Genomic DNA, 22,500 nt, shown 5'->3' on the forward strand with positions numbered 1-22,500 from the left:
CTGGCTGGTTCGGTTACGTATCATTACCTCATTACGCGTTACGCGTTACCTCATTACCTCATTACGCATTACCTCATTTACCTCATTACCTCATTACGCGTTACCTCATTTACCTCATTGCCGCATTACCTCATTACCCACATTCACCACATTACCTCATTGCCGCGTACCTCATTACCTCATTGCACCTCATTGTTACTCAATTGCGCGTACCTCGATACACCGCGTTACCTCATTACCTCATTACCTCATTGCCGCGTTACCTCGTTACCTCCATTACCACATTACCTCATTACGCATTACCTCATTACCTCATTAACAGATACCTCATTACCTCATTACCGCATTACCTCATTACCTCATTACCTCATTACCTCATTACCTCATTACCACATTACCTCATTACCTCATTACCTCATTACCGCATTACCTCATTACCGCAGTACCTCATTACCTCATTACCTCATTACCGCATTACCTCATTACCGCATTACCTCATTACCTCATTACCGCATTACCTCATTACCTCATTACCTCATTACCACATTACCTCATTACCTCATTACCTCATTACCTCATTACCTCATTACCTCATTACTCCGCATTACCGTGATACCTCATTACCTCATTACTCAGTTACTCATTACAGATACTCATTACCGTCATTACCTCATTACCACATTACCTCATTACCGCAATATCTTCATTACCTCTATTACCTCATTACCGATACCTTATTACCGCATACTTCATTACCATATTTCCATTACCTCATTACCTCATTACCAGATACTTCATTAATACATTACCTCATTACCGCATTACCTCATTACCTCAAGACAGCATTACCTCATTACCTCATTACCTCATTACCGCATTACCTCATTAACAATTACTTCATTACCGATACCTCATTACCGTGATACTTCATTACCGATTACCTCATTACTCATTACTCATTATCAACATTTATTACCGCATTATCTCATTACTGCATAATTATTACCGTATACTTCATTACCGCATTATCTCATTACCGCATACCTCATTAACACATATTTATTAACGACATTCATTACCTCTCACCTCATTACCGCATTATCTCATTACCGCATTACCTCATTACCGCATTACCTCATTACCGCATTACCTCATTACCTCATTACCGCATTATCTCATTACCTCATTACCTCATTACCGCATTACTTCATTACCGCATTATCTCATTACCGCATTATCTCATTACCTCATTACCTCATTACCGCATTACCTTATTACCTCATTACCGCATTATCTCATTACCGCATTATCTCATTACCTTATTACCTCATTACCGCACTTCATTAACGCGATTACCTCATTACCTTATTACTCATTAACGTGACATTTCATTACCGATAACCTCATTACCGCGATTACCCATTACCTCATTACCTCATTACCGATTACCTCATTACTTACTACGCATTACCTCATTACCGATACACTTCATTACCTCATTACCTCATTACCTCATTACCTCATTACCGCATTACCTCATTATCTCATTACCGCATTATCTCATTACCGCATTATCTCATTACCGCATTACCGCATTACCTCATTACCGCATTACCTAATTACCTCATTACCGCATTACCTCATTACCGCATTACTTCATTACCGCATTATCTCATTACCGCAATATCTCATTACCTCATTACCTCATTACCTCATTACCTCATTACCGTTACCTCATTACCTCATTACCTCATTACCTCATTACCTCATTACCTCATTACCGCATTACCTCATTACCTCATTATCTCATTATCTCATTACCACATTACCTCATTACCTCATTACCGCATTATCTCATTACCTCATTACCTCATTACCGCATTATGTAATTACCGCATTACTGCAGTACCGTGATCACGTGGCGCCTACCGCGAGTCTGAGCTCGTCACCGACATCACCGCAAAAACACATTGGCCTGCACGTGTGCACGTAGGGTGACCAGACGTCCCAAAAAATTCGGGACAGTCCCCGAAATCCAAGCAGTTGTCCCGAATCCCGAATCCTGCCCTAATTAGAGCAAAGTTTCAAGAGCAGACTCTGGAGTAGTTCTAGTCTGATTGAACATTAAAAACTGTTCATGTAATTCCCGTAATCATTTGAGTTCATGATTTTAATGATTTTTTTATTTGTATTTTCGGGTTCATAAGACAGACAGTTTCTTTTACCCATTCTCATCTGGTCACCCTATGTGCATGTTGTGTCTGATGACATGGATTGTGTCTGATGCCATGGATTGTGTCTGATGACCTTGTGTCTTACATGGATTCAAGGTTTTGAAAACATAACTTATCATCAAAATGGAGCAAATCAGACCTTTGGCGAGTTGGGGAGAGCTTTGTATATATGCGAGAGTACCTGTGTAATGTCTGGTATTCCTATCGTGTAGTAAAGGTAAAGACATTTCTCCGTTCTCAGCTGAGGTAGACACATTAATGTTATAAATGCGGTGTTTAGCATTGCACATTAGCCTAGCAGCTAGCGGAGTTTCCTTCTGTTTATAGCTTGAATGGTTGAATTTCAGCCTGCGTGCACATTCGGTAGCCTAAAACAGAGCGGCGCTATTCTCCCACATGTAGGGAACCTGGTGAGTTAACCTGCAACTGTTTGGACATTCTTCAGCATGTGAGCAGAAGATAACAAGTTTACAATATGCAACACCTGCAAGGAGACAGTAGGGCGTGGAGGGACCACACCAAGAACCAGAATCACATTTCTTTAGTGTGATATTGGATGTGAAAAGAAGGAAATGGTTCTAGCATTGGTCTTTAGATGTGTGTGAATGTCCCACACCAGGAGTCATTTATATAGTTCTATTATATAGTGATCCATTATCTGTTCAACACATGTTCTATTAAAGAAAAGATAGAAAATACATATTTGTGTGTGTGCTGTAAAGTGGTTAGAAAATCGGCCGGCCTGATTTTCCTAATCGGAAATCAGAATTGGCCTAGAAAGTTGTAATCGGTGCAGCTCTACTTTCTGTCTGTGGAATGGATCATCGGAGAGGAGAGAAACCAGCGTGGCCCTAAATGACAGCAACACTCAGTAGAGACTCTCCCACTGAGCTGAAATGGAAACACTGAGCTGAACTCTTTTTATACAGTCTGTGGCTGCAACATATGCTGTAAGGTTTAAGCCCTTTTCCTCTCTCATACGCTCCTCTCCGTTACCGCTCGCACTCCTTGACGTCTCTCCCTTAAGGCCCCCTGCCGTTCCCGCTCTAACGTAGATCTCGCTGGCGCGCCAGGATTTTGTGCCTTGAATAAAGGACTTATGTGGGCGTGTTTCGGGGAGAGGACAGTCTCTTTCTGGAGCTTTCTAACTGAGCTTTAAATGTAGTCCGCATCAGCCCACACTACGAGTCTCACTGAAGGTGATACTGACTGGACGGATTCTGTGTGGTTAAAACTGAAGTGTGGTCAACAGAGCACAACTAATGGAGAGAGAGACAAAGTGAGAGAGACAGGGAGACAGACAGGGACAGACAGAGACAGAGAGACAAAGTCAGAGAGACAGGGAGACAGACAGGAACAGACAGAGAGAGAGAGAAGTGTTTTCCATGAAAGACTTCAGACCGCCTCAGAAGGAAACGCTGATGGACCTGAAGCTGTCTGTCTGTCTGTCTGTCTCTCTGTCTGTCTATCTGTCTATCTGTCTGTCTGTCTCTCTGTCTGTCTGTCTGTCTGTCTGGGTTTTCCGTGGCAGCGCTGCATTTTATGGTGTAATTTAACTCTCACGTTGCTTCTAAATGATATAACCCAAAGATCAGGATCGGAGTTACATAAGCTTGAAGGTGGATTAGATCAGTTTAGTAAAATCCTCTCTCGTCTCTTGTTTTCCAGATATTACTTCGGAGAGGGTGAGGAGAGCGCCAGATGAAAGCAAAAAGAAAAAGAAGGACAAGAAGAAGAACAAAGAGCCAAAGGATCCAAACGCCACAAAAAAGCCCAAAACTGACAAGAAGAAGAAGAAGAAAGACAGACAGACGACCACGACTCTGCCGCCTACCACCACAGGTCAGAACACAACGGGACTCACTTTGTTTAGTGCTGTCCAATTCATATTTCTCCAAATATTAGACTTTTTGGTAACAAGTGTGTCACGCATCCGGTGAAATTTCCTGCGACACCGGAGCAATCCCTGAAGTGGAACATGGTGGATATAGACTAGTAGTCACATGTCACACTGTAGCAGTAGTCACATGTCACACTGTAGCTGTAGTGACATGTCACACTGTAGCTGTAGTGACATGTCACACTGTAGCTGTAGTGACATGTCACACTGTAGCTATAGTGACATGTCACACTGTAGCAGTAGTGACATGTCACACTGTAGCAGTAGTCACATGTCACACTGTAGAAGTAGTGACATGTCACACTGTAGCAGTAGTGACATGTCACACTGTAGCAGTAGTGACATGTCACACTGTAGCAGTAGTGACATGTCACACTGTAGCAGTAGTGACATGTCACACTGTAGCTGTAGTGACATGTCACACTGTAGCAGTAGTGACATGTCACACTGTAGCTGTAGTGACATGTCACACTGTAGCAGTAGTGACATGTCACACTGTAGCTGTAGTCACATGTCACACTGTAGCATTAGTCACATGTCACACTGTAGCTGTAGTCACATGTCACACTGTAGCTGTAGTCACTTGTCACACTGTAGCAGTAGTGACATGTCACACTGTAGCATTAGTGACATGTCACACTGTAGCATTAGTGACATGTCACACTGTAGAAGTAGTGACATGTCACACTGTAGCTGTAGTGACATGTCACACTGTAGCTGTAGTGACATGTCACACTGTAGCTGTAGTGACATGTCACACTGTAGCCAGCATTACGTCACACTGTAGTATTAGTCACATGTCACACTGTAGCAGTAGTGACATGTCACACTGTAGCTGTAGTCACATGTCACACTGTAGCTGTAGTCACTTGTCACACTGTAGCAGTAGTGACATGTCACACTGTAGCATTAGTGACATGTCACACTGTAGCATTAGTGACATGTCACACTGTAGCATTAGTGACATGTCACACTGTAGAAGTAGTGACATGTCACACTGTAGCTGTAGTGACATGTCACACTGTAGCTGTAGTGACATGTCACACTGTAGCTGTAGTGACATGTCACACTGTAGCTGTAGTGACATGTCACACTGTAGTATTAGTCACATGTCACACTGTAGCAGTAGTGACATGTCACACTGTAGCTGTAGTGACATGTCACACTGTAGCTGTAGTCACATGTCACACTGTAGCAGTAGTGACATGTCACACTGTAGCAGTAGTGACATGTCACACTGTAGCAGTAGTGACATGTCACACTGTAGCTGTAGTGACATGTCACACTGTAGTATTAGTCACATGTCACACTGTAGCAGTAGTGACATGTCACACTGTAGCTGTAGTGACATGTCACACTGTAGCTGTAGTCACATGTCACACTGTAGCAGTAGTGACATGTCACACTGTAGCAGTAGTGACATGTCACACTGTAGCAGTAGCATACGTCACACAGCTGTAGTGACATGTCACACTGTAGCAGTAGTCACATGTCACACTGTAGCGTAGCGCATGTCACACTGTAGCTGTAGTGACATGTCACACTGTAGCAGTAGTCCCAGTCACAATTGTAGAAGTAGTCACATGTCACACTGTAGCTGTAGGCATAGTTCACTGTAGCAGTAGTGACATGTCACACTGTAGCTGTAGTGACATGTCACACTGTAGCTGTAGTGACATGTCACACTGTAGCAGTAGTGACATGTCACACTGTAGCTGTAGTGACATGTCACACTGTAGCTGTAGTGACATGTCACACTGTAGCAGTAGTGACATGTCACACTGTAGCTGTAGTCACATGTCACACTGTAGCAGTAGTGACATGTCACACTGTAGCAGTAGTGACATGTCACACTGTAGCAGTAGTGACATGTCACACTGTAGCTGTAGTGACATGTCACACTGTAGCAGTAGTCACATGTCACACTGTAGAAGTAGTCACATGTCACACTGTAGCTGTAGTGACATGTCACAGCAGTAGTGACATGTCACACTGTAGCTGTAGTGACATGTCACACTGTAGCTGTAGTGACATGTCACACTGTAGCTGTAGTGACATGTCACACTGTAGCTGTAGTGACATGTCACACTGTAGCAGCATCGTACGTCACACTGTAGAAGTAGGCTCACATTAGCTGTAGTGACATGTCACACCGTAGCAGTAGTCACATGTCACACTGTAGAAGTAGTACATGTCACACTGTAGCGTAGTACATGTCACACTGTAGAGTAGCATGTCACACTGTGTAGCGTAATGCCACAGTGGTGACATGTCACACTGTAGCAGTAGTGACATGTAATGCAGCTGTAGTGACATGTCACACTGTAGCTGTAGTGACATGTCACACCAGTAGTAGCATAGTCACACCGTAGCTGTAGCCACGTCACACTGTAGCAGTAGTGACATGTCACACTGTAGCAGTAGTGACATGTCACACTGTAGCAGTAGTGACATGTCACACTGTAGCTGTAGTGACATGATCACACTGTAGCAGTCGCATGTCACACTGTAGAAGTAGTCACTATCACACTGTAGCTGTAGACATGTCACACTGTAGCAGTAGTGACATGTCAATTGTAGCTGTAGTGACATGTCACACTGTAGCCGAGTAGCGTAGTCACACTGTAGAAGTAGTGACATGTCACACTGTAGAAGTAGTGACATGTCACACTGTAGCAGTAGTCACATGTCACACTGTAGCAGTAGTGAAATGTCACACTGTAGCTGTAGTGACATGTCACACTGTAGAAGTAGTGACATGTCACACTGTAGCTGTAGTGACATGTCACACTGTAGCAGTAGTGACATGTCACACTGTAGCTGTAGTGACATGTCACACTGTAGCAGTAGTGACATGTCACACTGTAGCAGTAGTGACATGTCACACTGTAGCTGTAGTCACATGTCACACTGTAGCTGTAGTCACTTGTCACACTGTAGCAGTAGTGACATGTCACACTGTAGCATTAGTGACATGTCACACTGTAGCATTAGTGACATGTCACACTGTAGCAGTAGTGACATGTCACACTGTAGCTGCAAAGCATAGTCACACTGTAGCATTAGCATCGTCACACTGTAATTGAAGTGACATGTCACACTGTAGCTGTAGATTACGTCACACTGGTAGGATTAGTGACATGTCACACTGTAGCTGTAGTGACATGTCACACTAGCATTAGTGTACATGTCACACTGTAGCTGTAGTGACATGTCACACGCAGCATTAGTGACATGTCACACTGTAGCTGTAGTACATGTCACACTGTTGTGACATGTCACTGTAGCATAGTGACATGTCAAGCACTGTAGGTAGCATGTCACACTGGGGCTAGTGACATGTCACACTGTAGCATTAGTGACATGTCACACTGTAGCTGTAGTGACATGTCACAGCCGCAGTGACATGTCACAATGTAGCTGTAGTGACATGTCACACTGTAGCTGTAGTGACATGTCACAATGTAGCAGTAGTGACATGTCACACTGTAGCTGTAGTGACATGTCACACGTAGCTGTAGTGACATGTCACACTGTAGCTGTAGTGACATGTCACACTGTAGCAGTAGTGACATGTCACACTGTAGCTGTAGTACATGTCACACTGTAGCTGTAGTACGTGTCACATTGTAGCATTAGCGTCACACTGTAGCATTAGTGACATGTCACACTGTAGCATTAGTGACATGTCACACTGTAGCATTAGTGACATGTCCACAGCAGTTAGTCATGTCACACTGTAGCTTAGTGACATGTCACACTGTAGTAGTGACATGTCACACTATAGCTGTAGTACATGTCACACTGTAGCTGTAGTGACATGTCACACTGTGCGTAGTGACATGTCACACTGTAGCTGTAGACATGTCACACTGTAGCATTAGTGACATGTCACACTGTAGCAGTAGTGACATGTCACACTGTAGCATTAGTCACATGTCACACTGTAGCTGTAGTGACATGTCACACTGTAGTATTAGTCACATGTCACACTGTAGCTGTAGTCACATGTCACACTGTAGCTGTAGTGATATGTCACACTGTAACATTAGTGACATGTCACACTGTAGTATTAGTCACATGTCACACTGTAGCTGTAGTCACATGTCACACTGTAGCTGTAGTGATATGTCACACTGTAACATTAGTGACATGTCACACTGTAGTATTAGTCACATGTCACACTGTAACATTAGTGACATGTCACACTGTAGTATTAGTCACATGTCACACTGTAGCTGTAGTCACATGTCACACTGTAGCAGTAGTGACATGTCACACTGTAACATTAGTGACATGTCACACTGTAGTATTAGTCACATGTCACACTGTAGCTGTAGTGACATGTCACACTGTAGCATTAGTGACATGTCACACTGTAGCTGTAGTCACATGTCACACTGTAGCATTAGTCACATGTCACACTGTAGAAGTAGTGACATGTCACACTGTAGCAGTAGTGACATGTCACACTGTAGAAGTAGTGACATGTCACACTGTAGCATTAGTGACATGTCACACTGTAGAAGTAGTGACATGTCACACTAGTGCATTAGTACATGTCACACTGTAGCATTAGTGACATGTCACACTGTAGCTGTAGTGACATGTCACAGCAGTATTAGTGACATGTCACACTGTAGCATTAGTCACATGTCACATTGTAGCATTAGTGACATGTCACACTGTAGCATTAGTCACATGTCACACTGTAGCATTAGTCACATGTCACACTGTAGCATTAGTCACATGTCACATTGTAGCATTAGTCACATGTCACACTGTAGCATTAGTCACATGTCACACTGTAGCATTAGTCACATGTCACACTGTAGAAGTAGTGACATGTCACACTGTAGCATTAGTGACATGTCACACTGTAGCTGTAGTGACATGTCACACTGTAGCATTAGTCACATGTCACACTGTAGCATTAGTGACATGTCACACTGTAGCATTAGTCACATGTCACACTGTAGCATTAGTCACATGTCACACTGTAGCATTAGTCACATGTCACACTGTAGCATTAGTGACATGTCACACTGTAGCATTAGTGACATGTCACACTGTAGCTGTAGTGACATGTCACACTGTAGCAGTAGTGACATGTCACACTGTAGCGTAGTGACATGTCACACTGTAGCATTAGTGACATGTCACACTGTAGCTGTAGTGACATGTCACACTGTAGCATTAGTCACATGTCACACTGTAGCATTAGTGACATGTCACACTGTAGCATTAGTCACATGTCACACTGTAGCATTAGTCACATGTCACACTGTAGCATTAGTCACATGTCACACTGTAGCAGTAGTGACATGTCACACTGTAGCATTAGTCACATGTCACACTGTAGCATTAGTCACATGTCACACTGTAGCATTAGTGACATGTCACACTGTAGCATTAGTCACATGTCACACTGTAGCATTAGTCACATGTCACACTGTAGCATTAGTGACATGTCACACTGTAGCATTAGTCACATGTCACACTGTAGCATTAGTCACATGTCACACTGTAGCATTAGTCACATGTCACACTGTAGCAGTAGTGACATGTCACACTGTAGCATTAGTGACATGTCACACTGTAGCTGTAGTGACATGTCACACTGTAGCAGTAGTGACATGTCACACTGTAGCTGTAGTGACATGTCACACTGTAGCATTAGTGACATGTCACACTGTAGCTGTAGTGACATGTCACACTGTAGCATTAGTCACATGTCACACTGTAGCAGTAGTGACATGTCACACTGTAGCATTAGTGACATGTCACACTGTAGCTGTAGTGACATGTCACACTGTAGCAGTAGTGACATGTCACACTGTAGCTGTAGTGACATGTCACACTGTAGCATTAGTGACATGTCACACTGTAGCTGTAGTGACATGTCACACTGTAGCATTAGTCACATGTCACACTGTAGCATTAGTGACATGTCACACTGTAGCATTAGTCACATGTCACACTGTAGCATTAGTCACATGTCACACTGTAGCATTAGTCACATGTCACACTGTAGCAGTAGTGACATGTCACACTGTAGCATTAGTCACATGTCACACTGTAGCATTAGTGACATGTCACACTGTAGCATTAGTCACATGTCACACTGTAGCATTAGTCACATGTCACACTGTAGCATTAGTCACATGTCACACTGTAGCATTAGTCACATGTCACACTGTAGCATTAGTCACATGTCACACTGTAGCATTAGTCACATGTCACACTGTAGCAGTAGTGACATGTCACACTGTAGCATTAGTGACATGTCACACTGTAGCTGTAGTGACATGTCACACTGTAGCAGTAGTGACATGTCACACTGTAGCTGTAGTGACATGTCACACTGTAGCATTAGTCACATGTCACACTGTAGCATTAGTGACATGTCACACTGTAGCATTAGTCACATGTCACACTGTAGCATTAGTCACATGTCACACTGTAGCATTAGTCACATGTCACACTGTAGCAGTAGTGACATGTCACACTGTAGCATTAGTGACATGTCACACTGTAGCTGTAGTGACATGTCACACTGTAGCATTAGTCACATGTCACACTGTAGCATTAGTGACATGTCACACTGTAGCATTAGTGACATGTCACACTGTAGCTGTAGTCACATGTCACACTGTAGCATTAGTGACATGTCACACTGTAGCATTAGTGACATGTCACACTGTAGCTGTAGTGACATGTCACACTGTAACATTAGTGACATGTCACACTGTAGCATTAGTGACATGTCACACTGTAGCTGTAGTCACATGTCACACTGTAGCATTAGTGACATGTCACACTGTAGAAGTAGTGACATGTCACACTGTAGCAGTAGTGACATGTCACACTGTAGCTGTAGTGACATGTCACACTGTAGCTGTAGTGACATGTCACACTGTAGCAGTAGTGACATGTCACACTGTAGCAGTAGTGACATGTCACACTGTAGCTGTAGTCACATGTCACACTGTAGCATTAGTCACATGCCAGTCTTATGCACACCCCATCAAATATAGTGTTACCTATTTTTTTAAGTATGAAAGGAAATGTCACAGTTGAAGGTGTTTTGTAATGTAATGTAAATGGTGTTTTCACTGTTGATTTGTTTCAATGCAACATCTTTCCATAAGTCAGCGAGTAATAATCGTGATTTCAGTATTGACCAAAACTAACCCTGAGTCCTTCTGCTGCTTCCAGAGATCCCGACTGAACCCCCGACTGAACCTGAGCCGTACACAGAATACCAATATCCTGATATTGGTGAGCGACACAGACACACACACACACACACACACACACACACACACACACACACACACACACACACACACACACACACACACACACAGATACACACACACACACACAGACACACACACACAGATAACACACACACACACACACACACAGACAGACACACACACACACACACAGATACACACACAGACACACAGAGACACACACACACACACAGCACACACACACACAGATACACACACACACAGACACACACACACACAGATACACACACACACACACACACACAAATACATACATACACACACACACACACACACACAGAATCACACACACACACACACACAATTATACACACACAACACACACACACACACAAACACACACACACAACACACACAACAAACAATATACACACACACACACAACACCACCAACACCAACACACAACACACACACATAACAAAACACACAACACACACACATAACACACACACACATCACACACATAACAACACATATATACACACACACACACACACAAACAACACAACACCAACACACACACACACATAATACATACAACACACACACAACAAACAACACAACACACATAATAAACCCACACACACACATAACACAATCAACACCACACATCAACATACAACACACACACACCACACATCACAAACACACACACAAACCCAGATGTCCCCATAGTGGAAGCCTGGGGGTACCTTGTAAATATGAGCGATGTGTTTCTCTGTCAGACGATGATTACTGGAAACCTGACGAAGACTACTGGGAGGCCGGGCCCACGCCCCCCCAGCCTCAGCCCAGGGATCCGATAACCGATGTCCCCCGACGGAAAAGGGAAAGGAGAAAAGCAAGAGAGACACAGCCACCCACATGACTCTGAAACCAAAACGAGCCGACCGATACCATCTGACAAACATTCAACACCTTAAGGATATATATATATATAATTATAACAATATATGCATATATATATATATATATATATATATATACACATATGACACATATAATATTATACATATTAATTGCCATATTTTACATACATATATACATAATAACATATACACATATATACATATATACACTCCATATATTACATATATATACATATACACACATATTTTACATATACATAATACATATTTTTACATACACACATATATATATTACATACATATACATACACATATACATACATACATATATTTTACATACACATAAACACATACATACATACATATACACACAATACATACATACACATACACAACATATTTACACATACACATGCATATATACATATACACATATACAATACACACATAATACACCCATATTTTACACACATATTATATATTACACACTCACATATTTTTACATACATAAATACACACATAAATACACATATTATTTTTACACATACACACCACATATTTACATAACACATATACACATACACACACACATATATTACACACACTACTATTTTACACATACATACATACACAACACATATTACACATATTATTTTTACACATACACACACATACATATACACATACAACACATACACCACATACATATACATACATACACACATATTACACATACATACACACATACACCACATATTTTACACATATATATACATACACAAACATATTTTACACATATTACATACATATACAATCAACATAATACATACATACACATACAACATACATTACACATACATACACACTCACATATTTTACACCATATTTTTACATATACATATACATCACATATTTTTATACATATATTATACACACTATTATTTTACATATCAACATATATTACATACACATCACATATTTTACATACATACATATACACATACATATATTACATATATATATATAACATATATACATATACAAATATATATATATTATAAATCATATATATATATAAAAATATATAAATAATTAATATATATAATATAAAATATATATATATATAAAGTATATAATAAATAATATAATAAAAAGGATAAAAGAAAAAGAGAAAGAGAGAGAGGAAGAGATAATAAGAACAGAGGGGAGAGAAGTGTTTTCCATGAAAGACTTCAGACCCCAGAAGGAAACGCTGGATGGACCTGAAGCTGCTGGGCCCCCGCGCGCCCCCCCCCCTGCGTGCGGGTCGGCGTGGGTCCCGGCCGCCCCCCCCCCTCTCGGCCGCCCCGCCCCCCCCCCCCCCCCCCCCCCCCCCCGCCCGCTGTGTCTCTGTCTATCTCTTGTCTGTCTGTCTCTGTCTCTGTCTGTCTGTCTCTCTGTCTCTGTCTCTGTCTCTCTGTCTGTCTGTCTGTCTGTTTGTGTCTCTGTCTATCTCTCTGTCTGTCTGTCTCTCTGTCTCTCTGTCTGTCTGTCTGTCTGTCTCTCTGTCTCTCTGTCTCTCTGTCTGTCTGTCTGTCTGTTTGTGTCTCTGTCTATCTCTCTGTCTGTCTGTCTCTCTGTCTCTCTGTCTCTCTGTCTGTCTGTCTGTCTGTCTGTTTGTGTCTCTGTCTATCTCTCTGTCTGTCTGTCTCTCTGTCTCTCTGTCTGTCTGTCTCTGTCTCTCTGTCTCTCTGTCTCTCTGTCTGTCTGTCTCTCTGTCTCTCTGTCTCTCTGTCTGTCTGTCTGTCTGTTTGTGTCTCTGTCTATCTCTCTGTCTGTCTGTCTCTCTGTCTCTCTGTCTGTCTGTCTGTCTGTCTCTCTGTCTCTCTGTCTCTCTGTCTCTCTGTCTCTCTGTCTGTCTGGGTTTTCCGTGGCAGCGCTGCATTTTATGGTGTAAATGATATAACCAAAGATCAGGATCAGAGTTACATGAGCCTGAAGGAGGATCAGATCAGTTTAGTGAAGTCCTCTCTCGTCACCGTAGGCGCCCGATAACTACGACGACTACTGGAGACCAGACGAGAGAGAGCCGACCTCTCCGGCGCCCGATGCCTACGATGACTACTGGACGCCAGACAACAAAGACCCGTACGCTCCCGTGACTGAGCCAACGCCACTGGCCCCAAAGGGTGATGGGAAAACAGATGACACCGATTACTGGGACGCCACATGTGAGTTTCACTCCCCCCTCCCTTCCCCCGCTGAGTTTTGAAGTGGGAATTATGTCTAAAATACAGGCCCAACATGGACCTTCTTCACAGCAGACATGTTGACTTGTCATAGCAGGAAAAGCACAGCTGAGATGGCTCAGTTCCATTAAGTGTCCCAGTAAGATATTTCAGGGAGTCAGCATGTACAAAACCAGGACCTCTCCTAAGTGGAATGCAGCCATCATTAATGGTTTAATACCAGGGTCTCTCCTTAGTGGAATGCAGCCATCAGTAATGGTTTAATACCAGGGCCTCTCCTAAGTGGAATGCAGCCATCAGTAATGGTTTAATACCAGGGTCTCTCCTAAGTGGAATGCAGCCATCAGTAATGGTTTAATACCAGGGTCTCTCCTAAGTGGAATGCAGCCATCAGTAATGGTTTAATACCAGGGTCTCTCCTTAGTGGAATGCAGCCATCAGTAATGGTTTAATACCAGGGCCTCTCCTAAGTGGAATGCAGCCATCATTAATGGTTTAATACCAGGGTCTCTCCTTAGTGGAATGCAGCCATCAGTAATGGTTTAATACCAGGACCTCTCCTAAGTGGAATGCAGCCATCAGTAATGTTTAATACCAGGACCTCTCCTAAGTGGAATGCAGCCATCAGTAATGGTTTAATACCAGGGTCTCTCCTAAGTGGAATGCAGCCATCAGTAATGGTTTAATACAGGGTCTCTCCTAATGGAATGCAGCCATCATTAATGGTTTAATACCAGGTCTCTCCTTAGTGGAATGCAGCCATCAGTAATGGTTTAATACCAGGACCTCCTAAGTGGAATGCAGCCATCAGTAATGTTTAATACCAGGGCTCTCCTAAGTGGGATGCAGCCATCAGTAATGGTTTAATACCGGGCTCTCCTAAGGGAATGCAGCCATCAGTAATGGTTTAATACCAGGACCTCTCCTAAGTGGAATGCAGCCATCAGTAATGGTTTAATACCAGGACCTCTCCTAAGTGGAATGCAGCCATCAGTAATGGTTTAATACCAGGGTCTCTCCTAAGTGGAATGCAGCCATCATTAATGGTTTTGAATACACCTGTGCTGTTCCTACTATGACATGTCAACATGTCTGCCGTGAAAAAGGTCTATGAGGCCCTAAGGCCAGATAAATCTGACTCCAATTACCTAATTCCCGGGCCTTGTTTAATGAGATTTAGGTTTACCAGAACACAAGGATCAATCTGAGATGAAGAGTTCAGTTAACCAAAGTTTACTGAGTCCAGCATAAAAGGTTTTAACACAGCTGTGGGTTCACAAACAGCATCTAAGTTTCTCTAGCAACATACATGAATTCAGAGCTGGTCCACCAAGCGTCTGAAAATGAGCCCTGATCTGTTCTCTCCCTCAAGCTTTTATCGTATCCTGACAGGGGCAGGGGGGAGGGGGGGTGCCTTCTAGTTTCTGGGTGGGTGGTGGTGGTGGTGCAGTGGATATGACACATGCCTTTGGCGTGGGAGATCTGGGTTCAATTCCTACTACAATACATCAACCAATGTGTCCCTGAGCAAGGCACTTAACCCCTAGTTGCTCCAGAGGTGCGCAGCCTCTGACATAGATAAGATAACATAAGATAATACTTTATTGTCTGTTACACAAGGGTTCCAGAAAATTGTCTTTGACAAGGCTCCAGTTACAAAGAGACATTCATACGGACATTTAAAAACAAGACATGGGGTGTTGAGGTATCAGCTGACTGTGGTGTTCATTATGTGCTATTCATATATAGCAACTGTAAGTCGCTTTGGATAAAAGTGTCAGCTAAATGACATGTAATGTAATGTAGTTTCTAGACAGAAACTGATATCTTCTCAGACACACACACCAAGGTCGGGGCCTCTGTGTGGTGCAACTTCCTCTTCCGTTCTCACAACCTTCAAACAATGCCCCTCTACGCCATAAAAGCCTAAACTACTGTATTTGTATGATTTAAGCTTAACCTTCTGTGCATCAGAGGACACCCGGAGTACTTTTAACCACTTCCTCAATGACTAACACAGCTCTCTTACAACGAGCACATGCACACATTTTGTTAATAAAATATTTCTACAGTTGTCTCTGAGGATGTTTGTCAAACATGAATAAGATGATCCGTTATTGTTGCATTATAGTCTCCCACTGCCAGCTGTATCTCCACAGCGGTGCGAAGGAAGGTCTGGCTACACCACAGATGCATTCTGGGATAGGAGAAACAAACTGAGTGACAATGGCTCTGCTAAATAGTCTCAGGAAGGAACTTGTTCTGGTGGAACATTATAATTTATTATAATACAGTAACGTGAGCTATTTAAATTAGCTGATACATGGTTAAACTTCATTGGCTCTTACCAGTGTATTGTAGAATATTAGCTGTGTGCAGTCATAGATGAAGTGGTTCAAGGAAATGTCTCTGACACATAGAAGGTTAAGCTTAACCTTTAACTATAGTTTAAGCCTTTTTATTCCAGACAGATAAGCAGAAACACAGGAAAAGACAGTTAAAGTCAAGAGAACAGATGAGGAAGTTGTCTGTGAAGATAAAAGCTTAAGGGAGAGAACAGATCGGAGTTCATTCGAACCGAGATCCTGGTGGACCGAGCTCTGACTTCATGTCTGTTGCTAGTGTAGTATATGAAGTTTTACAACTTTGCTCTATTCTTGTTCTGTTAAGAGCTTATATGGAATTTGCTCTCTGAAGATTTATGAGTTTAACGTATGTCTCTGTTAGAGGCTTATATGGGCTTTGTTCAATTCTTGCCCTTACCCCCTGACATTACTATGTCTTATGTTACACCATGCCAGAGCATATATACCGTGTTTCAACAGCAGAATGTTAGAGCGACTTATTTTGGGACCAGGTCTGTCGTCTCTCCAAGTTTCTGCACAAGCTCGTAAATAGATGCTGAATTCTTGATGTAATAAACTTTTACAAGCAAGAACAGAGTCAGCGGATTCCTCTTCATACATCACCACAGCATCGCTATTAAAGATACCACACCAGGGAAACTTAGTCTCTGTTTGTGAACCCACAGCTGTGTTGTAACTCTTATGCTGGACTCAGTAAATTTGCTTAACTGAACTCTTCGTCTCAGATGGATCCTTGTGTTCTGGTAAACTTAAGTCCGATGTAAGAAGGCGCAGGGAATTAATACATTGGAGTCAGATATGACAGGCCTTAGGGCCTTATTTCGGGCCTGTCTTTTGGACAGAATTCCTTACAGTATCTCCGTGCGTACTTTGTCCACAGCAATCCCACCAATCAGTCCCAAAACATCCCAGTTAGAGAGGAAATGACCTAAACATATTCTTTGTAAATCTTTACAATCATTCCCTGAAAGAACCGAGCAGGTCTGTCTTGTTGCACCATACAGATCTTCTTCATAAGTTGATATTTTCAGCGTGTAGCTCGTTGGCTCTAGGTTTGTTGTTGCTTCCAGAAGAGAACAGAGTTTGAGAACAGCAAACACATGTCGTATGTCAGGCAGTGATCCTGGAAATGTGCTTCTGTTGATCCAGACTATGTTTTATTTGACTTCAAACTCCTTCACTTTTTACCCTCTAAACCTCAACCCTCCATCTTCAGCCTGTAAGTGCATGTGAAATGTTAGTGGTGCCCCCAAAATCCCTTCTCCCTTCCTTCAGACATTTTAAGGAGGAGGTTTTTGTTGAAACTGATTTTGGAGGCTGTAATTTGTGGTGCTGTTGAGCTGTGTTGCATTAAAATGAGAGCGGAAGCATTACAGCTACAAACTTCAGCTAATCACCTTTTTATCACCTTGTGATTGCGCGTGAATTGATGCTGTAGCGAGTAGTATGAAAGGGCGAAAATCTGCGTAGGGAGGTTGGAGGATGGGTCAAACAACACAGGACTTTCACCCAGGAGACCGGGGATCATGTCCTGCATGTCCTAAACCCAACCCATCTGCTGTATACGGCGCTCAAAATGCGTACAGATAACACACTACTTGGCTTTAGAAAGTGGGTGTTTACATATGTTTACGCAAAGTAATTATGTCACGTTGGTATTTCTGTGTTTTAGTATTTCTGTCTTTCGTGTGTTAATCATGAAAGCTGAATAACTAACTTGACTCCTTTAAAGGTCCCATGGCATGAAAATGTCACTTTATTGCATACAGTATTAGGGGACCAGTGGATATCTCACATGCCTTTGGTGTGGAAGACCCGGGTTCGATTCCCACTGCGATACATCAACCAATATGTCCCTGAGCAAGACACTTAACCCCTAGTTTCTCCAGAGGTGTGTGACCTCTGATATGTAACGATTGTAAGTCGCTTTGGATAAACGCGTCAGTTAAATGACACGTAATGTAAAGTAATGTATATAAAAGAGACTTCAGATACAGTATTAGGGGACCACTAAGGTCTATATAAAAGAGACTTCAGATACAGTATTAGGGGACCACTAAGGCCTATATAAAAGAGACTTCAGATACAGTATTAGGGGACCACTAAGGTCTATATAAAAGAGACTTCAGATACAGTATTAGGGGACCACTAAGGTCTATATAAAAGAGACTTCAGATACAGTATTAGGGGACCACTAAGGTCTATATAAAAGAGACTTCAGATACGGTATTAGGGGACCACTAAGGTCTATATTAAAAGAGACTTCAGATACAGTATTAGGGGAACACTAGGGCGTCTATATAAAAGAGACTTCAGATACGGTATTAGGGGACCACTAAGGTCTATATAAAAGAGACTTCAGATACAGTATTAGGGGACCACTAAGGCCTATATAAAAGAGACTTCAGATACAGTATTAGGGGACCACTAAGGCCTATATAAAAGAGTTGAAAAGTCTTTAAAAAGACTCTATTGTGAACACATCTTCAGTCGTTTTCTGTACTTATGCTGTGAGTGCTGTAAAACTGACTCTACTTGCAAGTAAAACGACGAGCTTTTGAGAGAACTCCAGTGATTCTGTCCATTCATTGATAAATAATTATCCTAAAATCCAGGCCTCCGTCCCCCTGAAGTCAGCAGTGACTCAAGTAGTTTTTCCGTCGGCTCAGATTTAGGAAACATTGCGTCGACTCTGTCTGGACCGCGCTGACATGTTTCCAGCCCGCTGTGCCTCTGCTCTCCCAACGTTTCCACTCACAGTCTCCTGTTTCCTCCGTCTGCTTCTCACACACAAATAATCCCTCTGTTCAACCTGTAACAGGTTTTATTTCTAAACTAGAAAAAGCATTTCCTGCAGAAAATGCGTGGGAATGCTGAATAGCTGAACTGCTAAAGCTAAACTGGGTGAATAGCTTAAATCCGTAAGAAGAAGTTGAAGTAGTGAGAGTAGTAGAAAAAGTGGAAATCGTATGTAAGTATGAATTTAATTAAAAAGTTAAAAGTTGACGCTAAACTTAACTGTTGGCTTCAAAAGTTGAAAAATGACAAAATATGTAGAACATTGTGAGGTCTGAGTATATTTTCTAACTGATGATGACTCACATATGCAGAAATATGAAACAAATTGTATGAAAAATCTTAAAGCTCAAATGCATTGCACTGCACTGCTGAAAAATCTGAAAAATGTTCAGAGATGGAAGCTAAACTGCGTTACCGAAATAAGCGAAGAGCTAAAATACTTTGTTAGAAAAGCTGGAAGCTGAACTGTAATACTGTCAAAGATGAAAGTTGAAATGAATTACCTGAAAATGTCTTAATATTTAAAAAAGTATAAATAGTAGAAAAAAGTTGAAGAAGTCCCATCATTAGCTGAAAGAGCTGAACATTTGAAAAGTTGAATGGTTTTAATAGCTGAAAGTATGCAGTGGGTTACGGAGAGCCAAAAAACATACGGAATAATAATAAAATTAAGAATAAGTTTATAAAGAACCGAATAACAATAGTGGGAATGCTGCTGAATCAGCAAAATATTCCCTCTGTTCAACCTGTAACAGGTTTTATTTCTAAATAATGCCTCTGTTCAACCTGTAACAGGTTTTATTTCTAAATAATGCCTCTGTTCAACCTGTAACAGGTTTTATTTCTAAATAATGCCTCTGTTCAACCTGTAACAGGTTTTATTTCTAAATAATGCCTCTGTTCAACCTGTAACAGGTTTTATTTCTAAATAATGCCTCTGTTCAACCTGTAACAGGTTTTATTTCTAAATAATGCCTCTGTTCAACCTGTAACAGGTTTTATTTCTAAATATTGCCTCTGTTCAACCTGTAACAGGTTTTATTTCTAAATAATGCCTCTGTTCAACCTGTAACAGGTTTTATTTCTAAATAATGCCTCTGTTCAACCTGTAACAGGTTTTATTTCTTTCCTCCTGCAGACGAGGTGCCGGAGAGTCTCCCGTTCCCTGACGGCGAAGAGGTCAGCCCTGAAATCAAAGTAGAAACTCTACCAGGTAACAGCTACTCACACACGTTACAGCTTGTAGTGTTGACTTGACACACATTTGTTTCTGGTCGGTATATCGCTATATCTGTCTCCGGTGTTGATGGCGAGTTCCAAGACTCTTTGGATACGATTATGTTACCGTAGACTGTACAAAATGTGGACAAAGTCTCCTTGACATGGTGCTCTTTGGAAGCTTTTATATAGGCCTTATTGGTCCCCTAATACTGTATCTGAAGTCTCTTTTATATAGACCTTAGTGGTCCCCTAATACTGTATCTGAAGTATCTTTTATATAGGCCTTATTGGTCCCCTAATACTGTATCTGAAGTCTCTTTTATATAGACCTTAGTGGTCCCCTAATACTGTATCTGAAGTCTCTTTTATATAGACCTTAGTGGTCCCTAATACTGTATCTGGAGTCTCTTTTATATAGACCTTAGTGGTCCCCTAATACTGTATCTGGAGTCTCTTTTATATAGACCTTAGTGGTCCCCTAATACTGTATCTGAAGTCTCTTTTATATAGACCGTAGTGGTCCCCTAATACTGTATCTGGAGTCTCTTTTATATAGACCTTAGTGGTCCCCTAATACTGTATCTGGAGTCTCTTTTATATAGACCGTAGTGGTCCCCTAATACTGTATCTGGAGTCTCTTTTATATAGACCTTAGTGGTCCCCTAATACTGTATCTGGAGTCTCTTTTATATAGACCGTAGTGGTCCCCCTAATACACACAAGGTGGAGGGTGGGGGTGTGGTCTTGACCAACTGCCACTTTGCTCGTTTGAAAGCCATGATGTCTCTCTCTCATGGGTGGGCCAAATTCTCTGGGCGGGCAAAGCAGAGAAAGGGGAGGTAACCTTGCTCCTTATGACCTCATAAGGAGCAGATTCCTGATTGGCCCATCTGAGCTTTCATTTTCTCAAAGGCAGAGCAGGATACCCAGGGCTCGGTTTACACCTATCACCATTTCTAGCCACTGGGGGACCATAGGCAGGCTGGGAGAACTCATATTAATGTTAAAAAAAAAACTCATAAAGTGACATTTTCATGCAATGGGACCTTTAAGAGAAACCAGATTACATCGCAGTACCAATGTCTGTGGGTCCATTGTGTCTACGATTGTCTTTTGAAATCAAAAAGGTCCTAATGATCCCTGACTTTGATTCTTAATTATGGAGAACTTTAAGCCTGACTATAACTGAAACGAGTGAGTTATAAAACACAGTTTTCGTGGAGGATGAACTGAGCGGTAGAGACCCAAACCTCCGTCTGTTCCAGGCTGTAAACAGCTTTAATTCTGCTGTTAAGTTTTGGACTTCCAGACTCAAGTGGCTGGTTTTATTTTACATCATAACAACACTATGTACTCTACTCAGACTCTGACTCACAGCCCTCAGTGTGGCAATCAGTCCACACTTTATTATACTCACACACACACACACACACACACACCAGCACACACACACACACACACACACACACACACACACACTGGTCTGTAGACTTGTGACGCAGATAAAATGTTCCAGTTCAACACATGGGAATAACATCACTCTGTGTGTCTGGGGGGGGG

General features: G+C 42.0%; 1 protein-coding gene and 1 long non-coding RNA gene across 2 annotated transcripts in view; one reads left to right on the top strand and one right to left on the bottom strand.

Annotated features, from left to right (window-relative positions):
* Positions 1–22,500, bottom strand: part of LOC120561107 (rapamycin-insensitive companion of mTOR-like) — a gene marked incomplete in the record, with an annotated part of 83,377 nt that overhangs the window by 24,778 nt on the left and 36,099 nt on the right.
* Positions 14,355–22,500, top strand: part of LOC120560257 — an 8,945-nt gene continuing 799 nt past the window's right edge. Inside the window, exons 1-2 of the long non-coding RNA XR_005639464.1 lie at positions 14,355–14,536; positions 20,858–20,932. This is a non-coding gene — a long non-coding RNA (uncharacterized LOC120560257). The remainder of the gene's footprint in view (positions 14,537–20,857; positions 20,933–22,500) is intronic.

This window comes from Perca fluviatilis, chromosome 6, assembly GCF_010015445.1.
Source record: "Perca fluviatilis chromosome 6, GENO_Pfluv_1.0, whole genome shotgun sequence".
Lineage (NCBI taxonomy): Eukaryota > Metazoa > Chordata > Actinopteri > Perciformes > Percidae > Perca > Perca fluviatilis.